The following is a 21,560-nucleotide window of genomic DNA, read 5'->3' on the forward strand; positions in this document are numbered from 1 at the left end:
TGTGCAGCATTAGCCAACTTGGTGAAAGAACAGTATAGTGGTTCTGAGTTGGATTTTATACCTAGCCTGGCTTGGATGTGGACCCTGGGTATAATATTGACTAACTGTGAGAGTATGCGTGTTACTCAAGACTCAGTTTCCTCATCTGTAATAAAACCAAATTTAATAAATTTTATGAGGTTTAAAATTAAAGTGTAATCATATATCCCTGATATATAGTGGATGCTTAGATAATGAGCATTTATTTGGGTACCTGTTTTCACTGTTATTATTTCACTGTGAAGTTCTTGATTGAGTTTCTAGCCATCTATATATCCATGTATTCTTTTAAAAGATATTACATTTCCTCTCTGATTTCATATACTGTGTACCTACTTGTTAAGATATACAAATACGGACTAGTGTTTTATAATGAGAGAACAATTAGGTATAGACATTAATTATGGCTCTATTTTTAGGTTAAATATAGGAAACACCTTTAAAACTTTAGGTCCTTAAAAAAAACTTTAGATCCTTGATTTTAATTGCAAATAAAATCAGAGTTATTGATCACCTCAAAGCACTGTCTTCAGGGCCCTTAAAATCTGTTTAGTGAGGCAGAGACATGAACTCATGAAAAGTTAAAATGGACAGAAGACATTACTAATGGCCAAAGGAATGAGTGGGAGTGAGTGAGCTTCATGGCCACAGGCAGAGCCTTGGGCTAGAGGAACCTGGGGACCCTCAACAATAGCTCTGAGCTTGGAGCTCTGCTGAGGTATGTGGTAAATCAGGCATCAGGGAGCTCGCTCAGACAACCTCTTACCCAGCCAGAAAACTAAGTAGAACATTCATCCTACAATCCAGGAGTGATCATGAAAATCTAGATACACTTAATGGAAATTAACTAAAAATATATTGGCCTTCTTTAAAAAAGAATGTGGATTCATACATTTAAAAAGATTTTTTAGGGCCCGTATTAGAAATGTGATACTGAAATAGAATAGTTTTTGAAAAGTATTCTGGCCTTTCCACTGCAGCTGGCAGTGCAGAGACAGTAGGAATCCCTGGGCAGGGCTGGTTGAGTGGTGATCCCAGAGGGAGGCAAGGGAAGTCTTGGAGAGCACTGTGGGTTTTGCTGTCTGTCACATGTTACTGGGGGCTTCCCAGACGGTGCTAGTGGTAAAGAACCCACCTGCCAATTCAGGAGACATAAGAGACATGGATTCGATCCCTGGATTGGGAAGATTCCCCTGGAGAAGGAAATGGCAACCCACTCCAGTGTTCTTTCCTGAAGAATCCCATGGACAGAGGAGTTTCATGGACTACAGTCCGTGGGGTCACAAAAGAGTCAGATATGACTTAGCAGCTGAACAACAACACAATATTTTGTTTAATCTTGAGAAACCTCTATGAGGTGGATAGTTTTTCTGACCAAAATTAAATGATTTAGTAATTGAGGCCCAGAGCCTTTAATTAATCTCTCTGTAGAAATATAACTAGGACGTGCCAGAGGAAGATGGGAACTAAGTCAGTCAACCAAAGAGCAATGGAGTTAACCAGGCAAACCCTGCCTCTCTGAACAGATATAGGGATTCTATTAGTGAATCTACTGATGCAGAGGAAGGTATATTTCTATGACTGCAACTTCTCTGGAATGAAACCAGGTAAAAGTCCAAACATAAAAAGGATAATTTTAAAAATTGCTACATATATGTATATATGATACACATGCATCTATAATGTATATTTGTGTGCATTTGAGTCAGTTCATGTATATAAGTATATGTGTATTTGTGTAAATACCCTCCCCCCAAAATTTTAGACCAAAGACTCCCCTCTAGATAGCATTAAATTTAGAGAAACAATGAAACAGGAAAACTGGAGGTAGAAATATTTGCATATTATTTTGCTTCGGTTGCTAACATTTTAGTAGAATTTTTAGAGAAACAGTTACACGCATGATATGCTTGGAATTACTCTTTTCTCTATGTCTTTCTGTGTAGCAGAGCAGAAAGTGTGAGAAGGTTTATCCCAACTGAGGAACAAGTATGATTCATATAGTCAACTATTTTCCTCTTGTAACTATTTTAGGTTCTGGAATGCTGTATTTTCTGTGTTCTGTGTTCTACATCCCTTCTCTTCCTCCTTTGTCTCTCTGTGCTCTCTTTGGGTGGACTTGTGAATCCTGTAGCTGTCAATGTCATCTATACCTTCAAAAATTATATTTCCAGTCAGTGCTTTTACCATGCCTCAACAAAGTAAAAATATCTTACTATATATTTGACATCTCTTTAACACAGACAATGGGAACTTTTGTTTTTCTCCTGAGACCTGCTTCTCCATTGTCTTTTCCACCTCAATAAATGGCACCACAATGTACCCAGTTAGTTGCTCAAGGCACAAACCTAGGAATGATTCTCAATTCTCTACTTTTCCTTCCAACCCAACCTGAAATCCTCAGTAAGTTCTGTTGTCTTTCTCTCAAACCATATCCCTTGTGTCCATTTTCAACAATACTTCCTTGGTCTAGGCCACCATTATCTCTTGCCAAGAATAGCCTCTTAGATACTTTCACTACCTCTATTTTTCTTCATTATCATTTACTAAAGTACCAAGAGTAATCTTTTAAAATGAATAATAGACTCCTGTCACTTCCCTGTTAAAACATCCCAAACGCTCTCATTAGTCTTAGAATAAAGTACAAATGTATTGCCTTACTTGGCTTAGAACACGCTGTATAAATCTACTCCCAGCCTATTGTTTACCTCATTACATATTAATAACCTCCCTCTTCCCACCCCATCTCCCGATCTTGACCACTGTGTTTTTGCCACACTGGTCTTCTTTCTGTTCCTTTCCATGTCTCTGCCTGACTTAGGGCCTTGATACTAGCTGTTCCTTATGCTCGAATGCCCTTTCAATGACCTTTGCTTGCCATTCAGATGTTATATTAAGTGTCTTTGGTTCTGAGAAGCCTTCTCTGACCACCCAAACTTCACTGACCACCCAAACTAAAGTACACACCCAGTAACTAACTCCTTCTCACAACATCCTGCTTAAATTCTCTGCATAACACTTAGCACGTTCTGACGGTTTCTTATTTACCTTATTGTCTAATATTTATTTTTTCATTGTTTTCTCCATGAGAATATAAACTTCTTGAGATCACAGACCTTATCTATCTTGTTCACTGCAGTACCCAGAGGCCTAGTTAGTGCTTGTCAGAGTAGACCTTTGGTACATATATGTTAAATATTGATAGAATGAAGGCTTGTGTGTTGAATTCAAGATATTTAAAAATCGATTCTCTTTAGCTCTTAGCTGGCTCCCACCTTTTAAACCATGAGTCTTGGTTTACAAAGAAATAGAAGGAGTTGGGTGTGTTTTGGCAGGTGCTAAGCAACCCATTATATGATGCCACAGCCTGGGAGCTAACAGGTAGTTTGCCTTATGCCAGCCTGAAAGGCTCCATAGAATTCTTGACTGATCCACCCATAATTCTTGGCATCTGGAGTGCAGAATGAGCAAGTAATGATAAAAAATTGATATTCACCAACCATTATGTACTAATATAATATCACAGGGAAGTTAGGCTGGTAAACACTCTGATTCAAAAAGCCTCATAATTTAGCCCTCTAGGAGTTTAAGCAGGCAAACAAACATAAACTTAGTTACCAATATATTAATAGTTTATAGTCCCAGTTTTCTAGTTCTAAGAGTTGCTTAATCAATAATGTGACCTAAAAGGCACCCTCAGTTGACTAGAATGAAGCTTTGTGGTTGGTAGAATTTGATGTGGCTTTGGCTACTTGCTAGTAGTCCTGTGATTATGTTGTCTCAAAAAAAAAGTTAACTTGCAGGTGTATATTAGTGAATCTTAATCTTGAGGGATTATCTAGGTGGGATTTATCAAATCCCAAGAGCCCTTCAATAGCTGGGAGTGATTGCAGAAGGGAAGTCAGAGAGATTCAAAGTATGAATAGGGCTGACACCCCATTGCTCAGTTTGAAGAGGAAGTGAGGGGACCTGTGAAGAGTGTGGGTGGCCTCTGTGAACAGAGAGCAGTCCTCAACTTGTAGCCAGTGAGGTAATGTGGACCTAAGTCCTGTTAGCTGCAAGAAATTGATTGAAGCACCTGTCCCCCCATCTGCACTCTGGAGGGTGGCCTATTGCTGCCAGCAGTTACAGGCCCGCTCTAGCCTGGCCAAATCAGTCAACTGTTCTCTCATTTGGTGTGTTGGATCACACCTACTCTACCCCTTCCAAGTTTTTTCTTCCCTGAGTATTCTCCCTCAGCCCTCAGTTCAGTTCAGCTCAGTCGTGTCTGACTCTTTGCGACCCAAGGAATCACAGCACACCAGGCCTCCCTGTCCATCACCAACTCCTGGAGTTCACTCAAACTCATGTCCATCGAGTCGGTGATGCCATCCAGCCATCTCATTCTCTGTCGTCCTCGTCTCCTCCCACCCCCAATCCCTCCCAGCATCAGAGTCTTTTCCAGTGAGTCAACTCATCACATGAGCTGGCCAAAGTATTGCAGTTTCAGCTTTAGCATCAGTCCTTCCAATGAACACCCAGGACTGATCTCCTTTAGAATGGACTGGTTGGATCTCCTTGCAGTCTAAGGGACCCTCAAGAGTCTTCTCCAGCACCACAGAGATCTCATTTACTCTTATTTTCAAATCCCATCAATGCCAACAGTACCAACTCCAGTGATAGACAACTGAAAAGTAATTTCCAGGTTCTATATTTAGTCAGAGTTCTAGAGCAGGAAGGCATATAGTTAATCTGTGGTCACAAATTGAGTTACCTGTGAAAGAGATTTTGAAATGGAGGTTAATGAGCAGGACATTTTTAGGAATTGCTATTGAGTTGTGGGAGAGAGTGAAAAAAAAAAACAGGGTTGGTTAGCAAGGAGTTGAACTTAAATCAGTTGTGTTAGCTGAATCTTTGAGGAGCTCTAGGGCTGGGATGGCCCTTTAGAGCTATCTTGGGTGGGGATGAGGGAGCATGGTCTTCGTGGTCCCACACTGATGGATGAATGTGCACTTACCCCAGGAGGAGCTATAACTTTGAGCAAGGCAGTTTTCTTCAGCTAAGGCCGTCCTCAGAGAGGGCTAGTTTTTGGAGATGGTCTCTTTTCAACATTCTCAACAGCTGAGTGACTAGACCCTTCATTCATTAAGAGAATTCCAGGCAGTGTATCCATGCATCCACCACACATGACCATATGGTGGCATTTGTCAGTGAGACATGTGCTTGGTCAAACGTGTCATTAACTTGTAGGAAATATTAACTTGTAGGAAATATTAATAGAGAATCATGGAACTATCTGGAAAAATCAGATTTTATTTCTAACAGTCAGGGAAATGTATAAAACAGCTTACCTTGGCTGACACAGTTGTAGAATAGGAGAGGCTAGTTCAAGGTTGGAATGGGGAAATTAACATGATAAAGATATAAATGAGCACATGTGGGGTCTGGGGTCTGTGTACTCCTTGGCCATTAGGAGCTATTGCTTGTGCAGCTGGCAGCGTGACAGAAGACAGAGGGCAATGATCCTAAATTTGGGTAATTTTCTTTCTTTCATGGCTTCTCAGGTGACTACTATACCTGCACAGCAATTTCTTACCACAAAGAAGCAAGGATTGGTGCTTCAGATGGTGTCTGTGTCCCATCACCTTTAGCTGTAGAAGTGAGCACTCTGGAAAGTTTGAATAATAAATATATCCCTCTTTGTTCCCATCTTAACACCCTGAAAGTTTTCTTTGAAGTTTAGAGTGCTTTTCATGTTGTGGAAAATGTACTGTAATATTCTGAAGGTCTAAATATTTCTAGCAGAGCTATCAAAAGGCACATCATAATCAGTGGTTCTGTTGACTGACTTCTGTGTTCAATTATGAGTTCCATGTGGGTGGAAACCATGTCTCTATTGTTCTCTATCACTCCTGACCAGCATCCCAAGAGGAAAGCAGATTCTCACCAGTGTCTGTTGAATGATTAGATGACTAACTAAATTCTGTACTGTTATTATGATCTGGCTACGAAGTGCTTTTTCTAGAATTTAAAATTATTTTGCTAACTGATTGCTAGTTTCCTATACAACAGACACAGTTACATTGGATCTTAGCATCAAAACATACGAGGAATGTCTACTGTGTATCTAATTAGTTGGGAACAGAGCATCTTTCCTTAAAGACCATCTGCATTTTTTAAGAGCAGAGGGAGCTTGTGTGGCCGAAGGCTCCAGATTCTAATTCAATTACGTTGCAGACTAAAGGTAGCTGCAATTGGAATCTAATCAGGCCATCAATATTGGTAACAGTAGTGATCAGTCAGAGCAACCCCATCAGGCTAAAACAGAGCACCTAGTTGACCTTTATTTATCCAGAAGGTGATTGTGTTGCAGCAGTGTATGTGTACAGAAGATCTGTGTGGTTGTGATAGAAAGCAGAGGATACAGTAGAAATTGCAGATATGAATGTGAAAATGGAAAGACAAAATTCTACCGGAAAAGACAACAGTGAATATAAAGTATAGTTAAAAGAGGGGATGGCATAATAACATGTGGATGGCATAATAACTCCTGAAGTAAGAGTGAGGATAATGTGGTGACTGTAACTTCTCAAGGGAGGACTAATAACTCTAGATGAGCCTGTAGACACATAACCATAGCATATAGAGAAGTTCTATCTGCCAGGAAGATGGTCCTTTCTTATATTTCACAAAGAAAGTGAAATGTAAGGGACTTCTTATGGTTTTCTCTCCCACTTTACAGTATAGTGATGCAAGCCTTTTGGTATTTACTTATATATATTTAGCTGATGTGCTTATCTTTGCAAACCACAGGAGACTGTGGCCCATTAGTCTCCTCCGTCCACAGAATTTTCTAGGCAAGAATACTGGAGTCCCTTCTCTAGGGGATCCTCCTGACCCAGGGATTCAACACAGGTCTCTTGTATTGCAGGCAGATTCTTTACCATCTGAGCCACCAGGGAAGCCATTTAAATGATGTGTTTGTGTTGCTGGCTCCCTGTGTGCTGTGCTTAGTTGTTCAGTCATGTCTGACTCTTTGCAACCCCGTGAACTGTAGCCCACCACGCTCCCTTGCTCATGGGGATGTTCCAGGCAAGAATACTGGAGTGGGTTGCCATGCCCTCCTCCAGGGGATCTTCCCAACTCAGGGATTGAACCAGTTCTCTTATGTTTCCTGCATCGGCAGGCAGGTTCTTTACCACTAGCGCCACCTGGGAAGCCCCTCCTACAGCATCAGTTCAGTTCAGTCGCTCAGTTGTGTCCGACTCTTTGTGACCCAATGAATCACAGCACGCCAGGCCTCCCTGTCCATCACCAACTCCTGGAGTTCACCCAAACTCATGTGCATCGAGTCGGTGATGCCATCCAGCCATCTCATCCTCTGTTGTCCCCTTCTCCTCCTGCCCCTAATCCCTCCCAGCATCAGGGTCTTTTCCAGTGAGTCAACTCTTCACATGAGGTGGCCAAAGTATTGGAGTTTCAGCCCATAGGGAGTTATTTCCTCAGGGCAAGAATTCTTAAAGATAATTTTCTTCAGGCTTTCTCTGGAGTTTAAAGAATATTGTGACCACACTGTCAAAAACTGTATTTTCCCATGGTCATAGTTTTATAGATAAAATTTAGACCAAATAGTGCTTAAATTGGCTCTGATAACAAGGGCAGATTGGTCCCAGCAGGGATTGTCACCCTGGGGATGTGGGGGGTCTTGGTTTGATTAGCCCCAGGCTATTGATTATAGGAGGAAAGTCCTGGACATAAGGGAACTTCAGTCCATTTTTCCATCCTATGTCAATAAAGATCTAGTATTTTTAGGCCATTTCTCTTATACTTTGATCACAGATGCAGGTTGACCAGTCATTAAAAATTTTTTCCAAGGAGATCCCAGGTGGGATGTGGAAACTTAGAGGAAGTGCTTCCCATATTAGCTTGAGCAGTTTGTACCCTACCCCCATTTAAAAAAAGTTTTGGTTTTTGTCTACCCATTTTCAGCTGTAGAAGATGAAAACTTAACCCTCTTTCTTTGCTCAGTTCCATCACACACGTGAATAGGTTGCATTACAAACGTGGTGATTTTACTTAGGCCAATACACAATCTAAATATTTTCACTATGTAACAAGATTCACAATGAAGCCATGCAGCACACTGTGATAAATTTTCCTTTCCTGTCTATATTTTGTCCCTTACTCCATGGCTTGGTTCTTATATTTGTCATGGTTTTCTTTTATCTGCCAATGTCTTTGCCTCAGTTGTTAAAATCTACTCTCAACTTGTTCAAAAACATTAGAATACCCTATCAGTTTCATTTCCTTGAAGATATTTCACCTGAAACCTGTAGTCTTCTCTTGACTGACTGATGTTTTCTCAGTCTGCTTCACAGAGTCATCTAATAATCTCTCTATTTTGTCTTTCTCTTTGCTTTTGCTTTCGTCCCCATATCCTAGATCCCGTATCTTTCTCTTCCCACGTTTACTCCCTCATTTTGGTAGATCACATTCTTATAGCTTGCTGAGAATGGGTACATGGCAGGTAGGTTTTTTTTTTTTTTAGGACTCCAGTGTTTGAAAATGTCTTTATTTTACTCTTGCTTTTAATTAAGATTTGGCTGGATCTGTATATTAGAGACATTTTTTTTTTTCAGATTGTTTTTGAGGAGTCTGATGATATTCCTAGTCTATCTCCTGCTCCAGCTTTATTGAGATATAATTGACATATAGCATTGTGTAAGTTCAGGGTATGCACAGTGTTGATTTAATACATGAATATATTGCAAAATGAATACCACCATAGGGTTAGCTAACACCTGTATCATGTCACATAATTATTCCTTTCTTTTTTTTGGTGAGAATATGTAAGAGAATATGTAATATTCTCTCAGCAACTTTCAAGTATATAATACAGTGTTGTTAATTACAACCACCATGCTGTGCATTAGGTCCTCACTGATTCTTGATTCTCTATATAATATATATTTTGTGTTCTCTGGAAGACTATATTATCTTTTTCCTGAAATTATGAAATGTGATGGTGTACACTGATGTGAGTCCAGTTTAGTCCATGGTGCTGGATTCTTCTCAGGCCTTTCCAATAAGGCAACTCAGAGCCTCATTTCTGGGAAATTTCTTTCTATTTCAAATAGTTATTTGAAATATTCATTCCTTTTAATTTTCTGTTGTTTCCTTTCAGAACTCTTTTTATTATTTTTCTTTATTTCTGTGTTTTTGAAACATATTCTTTATCTTCCAAACTTTGTTTTGAACTTTTTTACTTTTTGTTTTCTTCATATTTGCTGTCACATATTGAACGCCAGGAGCTCCTTTGTTCTCTAAGTACCCTCTCCCCTTTAAAAAAATAGCATCCTCTTACTTCTCCACAAAATGCCTTTTCTTCTTTCTTTCTGGCTAATATTAATAAAACTTGTTTGAATTTTTCTCCTCTCCATGGTTTCTTTTCTCTTCATGTTTCTTCTGTTTTTTTTTTTTTCCCTCAGTTACCACTTTTCACACTAGATGATTCTCAGGTACGTTGTGATATCCGCCTTATATTAAAAGATGGAACACTGACAAGCTGCTTGGAGATCTGTGCTTTTGGATGGGCTTCCTGAAATGTGATATAAACTCTTATTGTGATCAGGCTGGCCCTGCCTTGGGTAACTTGGTAACTCTGAATGTCCATTTCTTTAAATGTCCATTTCTTTAGGTGTTTTCTCTTGGACTGGTTAGATTTCCAAGAGAAATTTCCTCTAGTTTCTTGAGAGTGTTTATGTCTGATTGCTGGCATTCTGGGAGGTTAAAGGTGGAAGAAAGCTGAAGATCTGAACATTAGTGTGTCTATACTGTGTGTAGGTGTTTGTGTATGTTTGGTCCTGTCTGACTCTTTATAACCCCCTGGACTGGAGCCCACCAGGCTCATCTGTCCATGGAATTTTCCAGGCAAGAATACTGAAGTTGGTTGCCATTTCCTTCTGCAGGAGATTTTCCAGACCCAGGGATTGAACTTGCCTCTGTTGTGTGTCCTGCACTGGCAGGGGGATTCTTTACCAATGTATCACAGTTGAGCTCCCTCCCCCGCACCCCAGTTAGTGTTCTACAACCCTAAGACCTTTGGTTACCTTTCAAGAAAACAAAACTTTTGTCTTCTGTCAGGGTGAGAGAGGGGTACGGGTTTGTGTGTAAGCCTTGTTTCTTACACTTTTGACAAAACTTTGCTTTTATCTCCATCTTCACTTCAACTTTCCGATACACTCAAAGCAACCAATTTCTGAGACTTGGTGGGTTCTCCAATGTTAATTTTTCTCCTTATCATTCCCAATGTGGAATTAAAAAAAAAAAGATCTCAGGTTTATAATGTCAGTTTCCACTCATCCATCTTCTTTTCAGTTTCTGGACCTCTCCCATTCTCTTTATCCTTTTATGGGTTTATGCCTTTGAAAAAATTCACTTACAGTCATTTTAGAGCTAAATCTCTGTGCTCAATACACATTTACCTCAAATTTTTCAACTGTGTTACTACATACTGTTACAAGCTATTTCTATACAATTAAGCCAGTTTTGTTCAAAATTTATAATCCAAGATTACAATGATATTAGACATCACTGAAGAAAATGAATAGAATTTTCTTTCATTGGTTTCTGTTACTCTGCTGCTGCTGTCACTTCAGTCGTGTCCGACTCTGTGTGACCCCATAGACGGAAGCCTACCAGGCTCCCCCGTCCCTGGGATTCTCCAGGCAAGAACACTGGAGTGGGTTGCCATTTCCTTCTCCAATGTGTGAAAGTGAAAAGTGAAAGTGAAGTCGCTCAGTCGTGTCTGACGCTTAGCAACCCCCATGGACTTCAGCCTACCAGGCTCCTCCATCCATGGGATTTTCTAGGCAATAGTACTGGAGTGGCTTGCCATTGCCTTCTCCGTTCTGTTACTCTACAAACAAGGAAAAATGAACGCAAATGACTTCATGCTTCTCCTATGACATACTATACTTGTATTTCTGCTGCTAATATATTCACTCTTTTGTAATAGAATAGAGTATCTGAGTCTCAGTTTCCATCCACATAAGGACCAAGATCATCTTGGTTGGGATTTGTGTCCGAGGAGTATACACTTGACATTAAGTCTTAATGGCTGAAAATTAAAGCAAAACATTTGACTTTAGGTAGCCGAAGTCAAAAGGAAAAGAGTGTGAGCTAAAGTTCTTGTTACATGTTGAGGGTCAAATTCAAGGAAACCAAAAGCAAATTTTAAATCCACAGGTAGAAAATTAGTCTGGGATTATATCTGGGAAGCTTTAAGTCATACAAGAAATTTAAACTTTAAATAGAGATGAAAGGACTTTCTTTTAATAGAGTCAAGTTCAATGAAATTTAAATTATGAAACTAAATCTTTATGGTTTATTCAGAAACCCTAGATTGAAAATGAGGGACAGCTGAGTGTCAGGAGTCAGGTATATCTAAAGCCTTATGGAGTGAGGAGATTGCCATGTGAATTTGTATGATCTGAGACTTGCTTGGTCTTGGTCATTGGCAAGTTGTGTAAGGAGGGTATGTCTGCTTTAAAGACACAGATGAAAGGTTTTCACATTTGAAAAGCTCTCAAGACTAATCTGAATGATAACACATTCATGATATCTTTTAGGGCAATTGAGCTTAAGATGTGTTCAGTCCTTTGCATCACAGTCAGTGAAGATATAAAAGAAACCTAAGGCTGATAGAGGGGTGGGAGTAATCTATCATAGTTCTGAAGTCTGACCTCTGAGAGACTAATGAGCTGTATCATTCATTGATTTATTTACTCATTTTTTTCTTTTGAGAAGTACTTATTTAATAGTTTGCATTTGCCAGGCACTGTCCTAGGTACTGAAGAGAAGTCTTTATTCATTCCTTAATTCTTTCACAACATTCAGCTCAGTTCAGTTCAGTCGCTCAGTCGTGTCCGACTTTTTGCAACCCCATGAATCACAGCACGCCAGGCCTCCCTGTCCATCACCAACTCCCGGAGTTCACTCAAACTCACATCCATCGAGTCGGTGATGCCATCCAGCCATCACATTCTTTGTCATCCCCTTCTCCTTCTGCCCCCAATCCCTCCCAGCATCAGAGTCTTTTCCAGTGGGTCAACTCGTCGCATGAGGTGGCCAAAGTATTGGAGTTTCAGCTTTAGCATCAGTCCTTCCAATGATCACCTAGGACTGATCTCCTTTAGGATGGCCTGGTTGGATCTCCTTGCAGTCCAAGGACTCTCAAGAGTCTTTTCCAACACCATAGTTCAAAAGCATCAATTTTTTGGTGCTCAGCTTTCTTTATAGTCCAACTTTCACATCCATACATGGCTCCTGGAAAAACCATAGCCTTGTCTGAGCCATCGAGAAAGCCCTAAATGGCATGTAACTGACATTAAATTGCAAGATCTGTTCAGTTCAGTTCAGTTCAGTTCAGTCGCTCAGTCGTGTCCGACTCTCCGCAACCCCATGAACCACAGCATGCCAGGCCTCCCTGTCCATCACCAACTCCCGGAGTTCACCCAAACTCATGTCCATCTGATCTATACCATAGTGATGTCAAGGAAGTTGTTTGGGGGGAGTTCGACAACCCTCCCTTTCCCCATATCCAGGAATTCTCAAATGAACATTAGTAGCAATACGCTTACTCTAATAAGCTCTGCTTTGAGTCAGGTTTCTATTTTGGATAGCTGCACAGAAGCTCTTTTTATACAGAAAACTAGAGCCACTACCATGTCCACATGACATAAAACTTATATAAAAAAATTCTCATCAGAAGCTGCAGCATTTTCTGATGGAAAGGATTCAAATAATACCTACTTACCAAAGCAAGTTTTAATGGATAAATTCAGTTTGAGTTTGAAAACAGGTGATTCCAGAGAGCTTGCTTACTGCTTTGAAGTTGTATTTATTGCCATTTTATTGTTTTTGCCTTAACCCCATATTTTGTGTTAGATCCTTATCTTGCCAAACAATTTTGCTGACCATGGTACTTATTAGCAATACAACTTTCAAAACAGGGACAATTACTAAATTCCTGACCTTGTCCAGATGAGCTTGGGAAATATCTAGGGTCAGAACTGCAAGTTTTGAGTAGGGGTTTAGAATAGTGGAATGTTTTGAATTTTATTGATGCAATAGATGACTCCCAGCCCTCCTCTTTAGAGTTTCCCTAGCGAGTTGGACCATATAGAAGACTGAGCACTAAAGAATGATGCTTTCAAATTGTAGTGCTGGAGAAGACTCTTGAGAGTCCTTTGGACTGCAAGGAGATAAAGCCAATCAACCCTAAAGGAAACCCTGAATACTCATTGGAAGGACTGGTTGCTGAAGCTGAAGTTCCAATTCTTGACTACCTGATGTGAAGAACCAATTCATTGGAAAGGACTGATGCTGAGAAAGGTTGAATGCAAAAGAGAAAGGGGAGGCATTGGATTAGATAATTGGATGGCAAAATTGACTCAATGGATGTGAGTTTGAGCAAACTCCAGGAAACAGTGGAGGACAGAGGTTCCTGGTGTGCTGTAGTCCATGGGGTCACAGAGTCAGAAATGACTTAGTGAATGAACAATGACAAGACAATTCTATCTTTTGTCAAAGCTTTAGTAAACAGTGTTGAATAATATAAGTGAAGGACAAATGAAAGATCGAGTTTACCTAGTACCCATTACAGGAATAACTTGAGAAACTTTCTTAAATATTGTATTTCTCCTATAGGATCTCTGAGGTTTCATCATTTACTAGGCATCCTCTTTTCTCTCAGTCACTGGCCACACCTTGACTTCTCCCTGCACCCCAAAGAATTCTGAATGTACAGTTATTCCTCCTTCTGTTTTCTTAATTATGAATAACCTCTTTCTTCTTTGCTATGAAAACCAGACACAGCCAGGAAAGGTATGCTTTTATCCTACCTGGAGTGCAGAAAAGCCTCTTTTTTCATAAAACTCTTTCCCTGAAGATAAATTAAGTCAAACCAGATACTAAGAATGGCTCTTCAGGAGTGGTCTGTAGATAGAAGTTGACTAGGAAGAAATCTGGAGAGAGATTGACAGACAAGTAGTGTGATTGCAGCGCTTGCCTGAGTAGAAGTTGTTACTTTTGTGGAACATTCAGAGCAGTAGAGAATCTGCTCTTAGCAAAAGAGTCTCTGTCTGTTACTCCAATCAAACTTCATGCAATCTTTTTTGCATGTTTTGCATTTAAACAAAATTTTCATATGACCCTTTGAGCTGCATAATTCCTCAGGAACGGAGTCAGAATTTTTGCACCTCATTCCAAGTGATCAGGTTTGAATTCACTCTGGAACATCAGGAAATTACAGAAGCTGGAGCAGAGAGCAGAGGGGTGCCCATTTAGGAAGGTGGGCTTTACCTTCCAGAAAAGCCTTTACCTGTGACTTTACCTTCCAGAACCAAGAAAGAGAGTGGGCATGTTAAATAACATTTCAAGAGAAAATTAGCTCATTTGCTTTAAAATAGTCTAAATTTGGCCTTTTCACATGACTTTCCTTTTTGATTGTTCTGCTTTGATTATTATTTATTGAATTACTTCAAGCAATTTCCATTTATCTACTCACTGTGCTTTTTTGGTGCATTACTTAAATAGCTCTGAAATTATAACATCATCCTAAAAGAAAATGGCAATTTCAATCTGCCCATATAATGAACATAAATTCCAAGGACAATAAATTGTTATAATCATTTGAAAATTCAGGAATATGGAAATTCAACAACAGGGACTTTTCTATGACATAGACTGCTCTGCATTATACATTTTAGTGCTAACATCAATTTGGAGATGAATCTATCTATACAAATATATAGCATTTGTATGCTTTTACTGTCCTTAAGCTTGTGACATTAATTTATAGGAAAAAGGAATAGTTTTATATTCATAAGGAATGAGCAAAGAAGGAAATACCAATAAGCAATGTGAGTCAGGTTACTAATTCTTTATTAGATTTTGTATTCAGTAGGGTTCACCTAATGACCTCTTAGATTTCAAAATTATTAAAGAAATTGTACCTGACCTTTCCTTTTTTCTTGTTAGCTTTAAAAAGTCCAGGAAATCTACAAATGTTGAGATTCTGACAATATTACCATTTTCTTATTTTATTATTTGTTTTCTCTGAATATCTTGATTATTATAAATGCCTAACGATCTCATATTACTTGTGACCTGGAAATCAGTTCTAAGTTTCAGAGCCCAGAATTCAACGGTTTCAGTAGACTTTCACTGCATGGTTAATGGAAATTTTAATTGACTTGAAATCTGCAAATTTGGGTCACAGTCCTGACAGAATCATTTTAGAGCAGATCATTGACTCTATGAAGCCCAGTTATCTCATTTTCAGATCAGAAGTAAAACATGCAAACCTTGCAGAGTTTTAGTGAAATGCTGAAAAATAATGACCATAAAATAATTTTGAATCTATTTTTAAATCTACTATGATCCATAAAAAGTGCTGTGTACTTATTTACCGTGTAAATATTTCCATTAACAAATTTACTGGACTAGAGCTAGTCATTATGAAGGCACTATATTAGGCACATGATTTGCATTATTTGTCTTGAAAGTTTTTGACTGTACATGTTACACTTGTAAATCAATCCAAACAGAAATATGTAGAGTGATTAGTGAAGGCTCTTTTCAGGTTTATGACTATTCGGTTTTCTTTGTGACTTGAACTCCATAATGGTTTTTTATTGAGGTTAACATAAATGTTGTAAGGTTCACAGATATTTGCTGTATAACTTACAGTTTTGTAGCTATACAAATACCCCCTCCGGGTGGCACAGTTCTGGTAAAGAATCCACCGGCCAATGCAGGAGACACAACAGGTGTGGGTTCAATTCCTAGGTATGGAAGATCCCTGGAGAAGGAAATGGCAACTCACTCCAGTATTCTTGCCTGGAAAATCCTATGGACAGAGGAGTCTTGTGGGTTACAGTCCATGAGGTTGCAAAAAGTTGGACACGACTGACCAACTGACTGAGCACATACGCATGCCCTTGTGAACACCAAAGGACCACTTTTACAGAGGTCTCCTTTATGTTATTTCTAAGCTGATGTTCTGACCTTTCAACAATATACCACATGCTGACTCCTTTTCATCGTCGATCAATTTTGTCTGTTCTCCATTCACAAATAAATGGATTGTATATACGTCTGTATCTGGCTTTTTATGACCTATCACTAAGTCAGAGAGATTTATCAGAGAGATTTATTCCATTGTGTAAATATATCAGGATTTATTTATCTTCTCTCCTGTTGTTAGCTGTCGAGGTTGCTTCCAGGTTTTGGCTATTAGGAATACAGCTACTATAGAGTTGAGTAATATTCCACATCTTTATCCTTTTATCGGTTGATGGACACTTAGGTTACTTCCAATCTTAAGCTTTTCATTTTTTTTTTTTTTTTTGGTCCAATTGTAGTGCCTTCTAAAAGAATTCCCTGACTAACTATGTAAAGTCTGATATTTAGTATATGTCTGTGCTAAGTCTCTTCAGTCGTATCCAACTCTGTGCGATCCTATGGACCGTAGCCTGCCAGGCTCCTCTGTCAATGGGATTCTCCGGGAAAGAATAAAGGAATGGGTTACCTCGTCCTCTTCCAGGGAGTATATGTCTACTTCATTCTCAGTTCAATAATTGTATTTTGAATTTTCAAGTACTCAACTATTCCTTTTTCACTGCAGGTTGTTTTTTCATTAATTTAAAAAATATGATTGCAGTATCCTCTTGAAGATCTCTAAAACTGTTCGTTTTCTCATCTTTTTTTCTTTCCTGTATTAGTATTTGTTGGTAATTTCTTTTCCCAACAGGTTTATTTGCCTGTTTCATGTTATTATTTCTCTTCAAACATCTATTGATTCTTAGTTATTTCTATGGATTGCAGTGCCCTCAGCACTGTATGAGTGTGTGTATTGCAAGATGAAGGGGGTTCCTGATTAGAACATGAAAATTCCTTGACTTTTGAGTAAGAACTTGTCTTTGGTGAGAGTAATAGGCTACCTGGGAGCACTTTCTCTCTCTCTCTCTTTTTTTTTTCCTGCTCTACTGCCTACATTATAGTGTGTGCATGTTCAGTCACTCAGTCACTTCTGACTCTCTGTGACTCCATGGACTGTAGCCTACTAAGTTCCTTTCTCCATGGGCTTTTTCAGACAAGAGTACTGCAGTGCGTTGCTATTGCTTTCTCCAGATCTTCTCCACCCAGGGATCGAACCCAAGTCTTCTGTGTCTCTTGTATTGACAGCTGGATTCTTTCCCACCGGAGTTACCTCTGAAACTCCAATACTTTGGCCACCTGATGTGAAGAACTGACTCAGGGTCAGTGCTTTGGAAAAGACCCTGATGCTGGGAAAGATTGAAGGCAGGAGAAAAAGGAGACAACAGAGGATGAGATGGTTGGATGGCATCACTGACTCGATGGACATGAGTCTGAGTAAGCTCCAGGAGTTGGTGATGGACAGGGAGGCCTGGTGTGCTGGAGTCCATGGGGTCGAAAAGAATCAGACATGACTAAGCAACTGAACTGAACTTCTTTATCACTGAGTCACCTGGGAAGTCTACACTGTAGTGTAGTATCTATCTAATGTTAGATTTTCTAATTTGGAAGCTATTCTCATGATTATATCCTCAGAGTAGGAGCAAAAGTCAACTGCTCTGTTCTTCAACCAATTACCTGGTGAACAGCCCCCTGACCATTCTTTCTTAATCTTGCATGAGGCCATTCTTGGATTCTGCTCTCAGCATTCCCTTTTCAGTGGCGTCCTTATTTTTCTTTATGGTTTTGCTTTCCTGTGTAGTTTTTTTTTTCTTTTATAATAATTTTATTCAGAAAAAATTAAACATTATAATCTGGTCTATTCTTTTCAATCTTTAGGTAAAAACTGACTATTTTTTTAGTCATCAACTACGGAGCAAATAGTATGCCCTACCATTTTTTTTTCACTTAAATTTCGGAACAATTTTTCATATCATTAGCCTTTGAAGTCATGATTTTCAATAATTAAAAACATTTCACCATGTAAACAAATCATAATTGAATTTCAACTCCTACAAAGAAGTATTAAAGTCATTCTAATTTTACCTTATTATAAATAACACTCCAATGAGCATTCTAATATACAAATCTTTATGTGTATCTTCTGTTATTTCCTTAGTTGATATTTTTTTTTTTTAGGTAATTAATTTATTTTTTATTGGAGGCAAATTATTTTACAATATTATATTGGTTGGTTTTGCCATACATTGATATGAATTTGCCCCAGGTTTACATAAGTTCCCCCTCCTGAACCCCCCTCCCACCTCCCTCCTCCCTTTATCCTCCCTCTGGGTCATCCCCGCATGTGTAGTTTTGCTCTCTTGGATCTCTTTGGTTTCTTTGCCCTGCTGTCATCTGTCTTTTATTTTCTGGAAAGTCAACTGTTCTGATCAATTGATGACGCCAACTCAGACTTTCAGCATTTCTAGAAATTTATTTTTATTTGTGTTGTATTGTTTTCCTAGAATTTGGGGTTGAGGAAGCAAATGTTTGGGCCTAGTTGGTCATCTTGAACCAGATATCTCTTATGTGTTATTTTCAATAGTTCTACAACTTGTATAACAGGAGAGAGATTAAATAGCATGTTAAAGTTTATATTGCTGACATGTGGAAAATCTGACATTTCAAAATCAAAGTTATTTCCTGTAATCCCACCTTTTAAAATAATTGGGGGCCAAATGTCCAAAGGATCGGATCAATGTGCTGTTTATTTAGGATTTTAAAATTTTATTTTCTCATTTCAGTAGCTCTTTGTTTAATGCTGGGCTTACACTTGAATAAAATATAATTGCAGATAATGGATCTGACAGCATGAGTGGATTAGTGCATTCAACAGTTGTTTGGTCATTAGAAGGAAAACACTATTGTAAAACTCCACATTCCATTCTTTAAGCCCATTTCTCATTATTGTAATAATATAAATGGCTGCTTCCCCTTTAAATATTATTTAAAAATATAACTCCACTTTTGGATAGAAGTAGAGGAGGAAAGTTATGTGCTTAGTGTTTTTTCAGGAATTTTCTGTTTAATATTGTAAGGTTAGGATGCCAGAAATAGGGCTTATAATAGTGTTTAAATATTAGAAATATATACAAAGTTGTTTATGTAGAATAACAGTATTTATGACTAATTTTTTTCCTTTTGAAAATTGCATAATTGGAATGCTAATTGGTAGTTTTATAATAAGCTTTGAATATTCCTTATACTTTTTTTTGAATAGAAGACCCTGTAGGTAAAAGAAATAATTATATCAAATATGTTTGTTTTATTATAGTTATTCAAATAATAAAACAATTTTATTTGTTAGAATATTGAAATTATATTAGACATTCATTATCTGGTATACTGATGTTGTAATTAAAAAAAAGTAAAATTGGTTAACATAATTTCATTTGAACAAAGAACAGAGAAGCAAATGGGCGTTTCATTAGTAAGCTGAAATCTGTATTTTCAAAGGGCGTGAATTATAAGAGGGCAATGCCACTGTAGGGATTGGAGCTTTGTTAAGTCATATTTTTTATAATGTCAGTTTCTGGTGATCACTAATGGTGTGGTAATTATGGCAGGGGCACTGTTTGACAATGAGATATGGAGCACTGAAGACTCTAGCTTTTTTCCTTATTATCTACCTGGACTCTGAGTCAAGGCTTTTTTCCTCCCTCCCCAGAAATTTGATGTGATAGCATTATTGAAAAGGACAATTTTCCATGATAATATGCATGGTTATTAATAAAACATCTCCTATTACACAATAATTGAATACATTTAATTAAAGTTGGTGCAATGACAATAACAGAAAAAGGCAAGACTTTCCCCCAATGAGTCAGAAATGAGTGATGGTAATCAGTCTGGATTGTGCCAGAAAGGAAATAATCCAGGAGATGAGCTTGATGGCCCTTATTCAGTAACTCTTGGTTTCCTTACAATGAAATTTTAGTAGGAAATGCTAAGTTATGCATCCTCCTCTTAATAAACAGTGACAGTAACTCAATATGTCATAATCCTCCCCATTGTCTGACACATCTTGATGCAAATCAGCAAGTTCTGAGTTCCTTTCCTCTCTACATCGGTTCATCCAGACAAATTCTGAAAATGTATTTCTGTTTCCTAACAAACCACTATGGACACTCTATCCTTCCACCTAGAAGGGACTGTGTTCACTCTAAGGTCAAGAAAGTGTTTCTGGAAACAATTAATCAGTGCACATTATTAAATTATCTGTTCCTAATGATTATTCTATTAGCTGGAAAATGATTGTGGTAATTATAAGCAGAGCAGATATATGAGCTCATAACAATTGTGTGGATTTAAATTTTCACTCATGATCTCTCTCATAAAAAATTCCAAATGATGATTGAGTATGTTTCATTTTCTATATTATTAGCATTTAGCAACTGTTTTGCATAGATATTGAGGAATCAAAATTGACTCACAGTTCAGGAAGGCTGAATTCTCCAAAGCACACAATGATGACCCATATAATGAATTATTGGAGATTTGATGTTAAATGGGCATTGCTATTAACTCTAAAGCAAAGAACTTAGAAAAAAAAGGAAAATGCTGTGTTGAAAAATAGACAAAAAAATCAAGGAAAGAGTAGATACTTTAAAAAAGATAGCTTTTAAAACTAAAATTATTCACATTTAACTTTTTCCCTGATTCTTTTCCACCATGTAGTCACATGACAACCCTCACAAACCACTGCAGAACTCCAATGGATATAACAGACAGTAGACTGTCATACTGTTACTTTTTGTCATACACTCCTGAGGGACATAATCATTTAAATAATAAGGAAGCATCATTTTATGAGACCATGTTCAGTTTAGTTCAGTCGCTCAGTCGTGTCCGACTCTCCGCGACCCCATGAATCACAGCACGCCAGGCCTCCCTGTCCATCACCAACTCCCGGAGTTCACTCAAACTCATGTCCACAGAATCGGTGACACCATCCAGCCATCTCATTCTCCGTCGTCCCCTTCTCCTCCCGCCCCCAACCTTTCCCAGCATTAGAGTCTTTTCCAGTGAGTCAACTCGTCGCATGAGGTGGCCAAGGTATTGCAGTTTCAGCTTTAGCATCAGTCCCTCCAATGAACATCCAGGATTGATCTCCTTTAGAATGGACTGGTTGGATCTCCTTGCAGTATAAGGGACTGTCAAGAGTCTTCTCCAACACCACAGTTCAAAAGCATCGATTCTTCGGCGATCAGCCTTCTTCACAGTCCAACTCTCACATCCATACATGACCATGGGAAAAACCATTGCCTTGACTAGATGGACCTTGGTTGACAAAGTAATGTCTCTGCTTTTTAATATACTATCAAGGTTGGTCATAACTTTCCTTCCAAGGAGCAAGCGTCTTTTAATTTCATGGCTGCAATCAGCATCTGCAGTGATTTTGGAGCCCAAAAAAACAAAGTCTGACACTGTTTCCACTGTTTTTCCATCTATTTCCCATGAAGTGATGGGACCAGATGCCATGATCTTTGTTTTCTGAATGT

Source organism: Moschus berezovskii, chromosome 10 (assembly GCF_049115385.1).
Source record: "Moschus berezovskii isolate FMDL1 chromosome 10, NW_MosBer_1.0, whole genome shotgun sequence".
NCBI lineage: Eukaryota > Metazoa > Chordata > Mammalia > Artiodactyla > Moschidae > Moschus > Moschus berezovskii.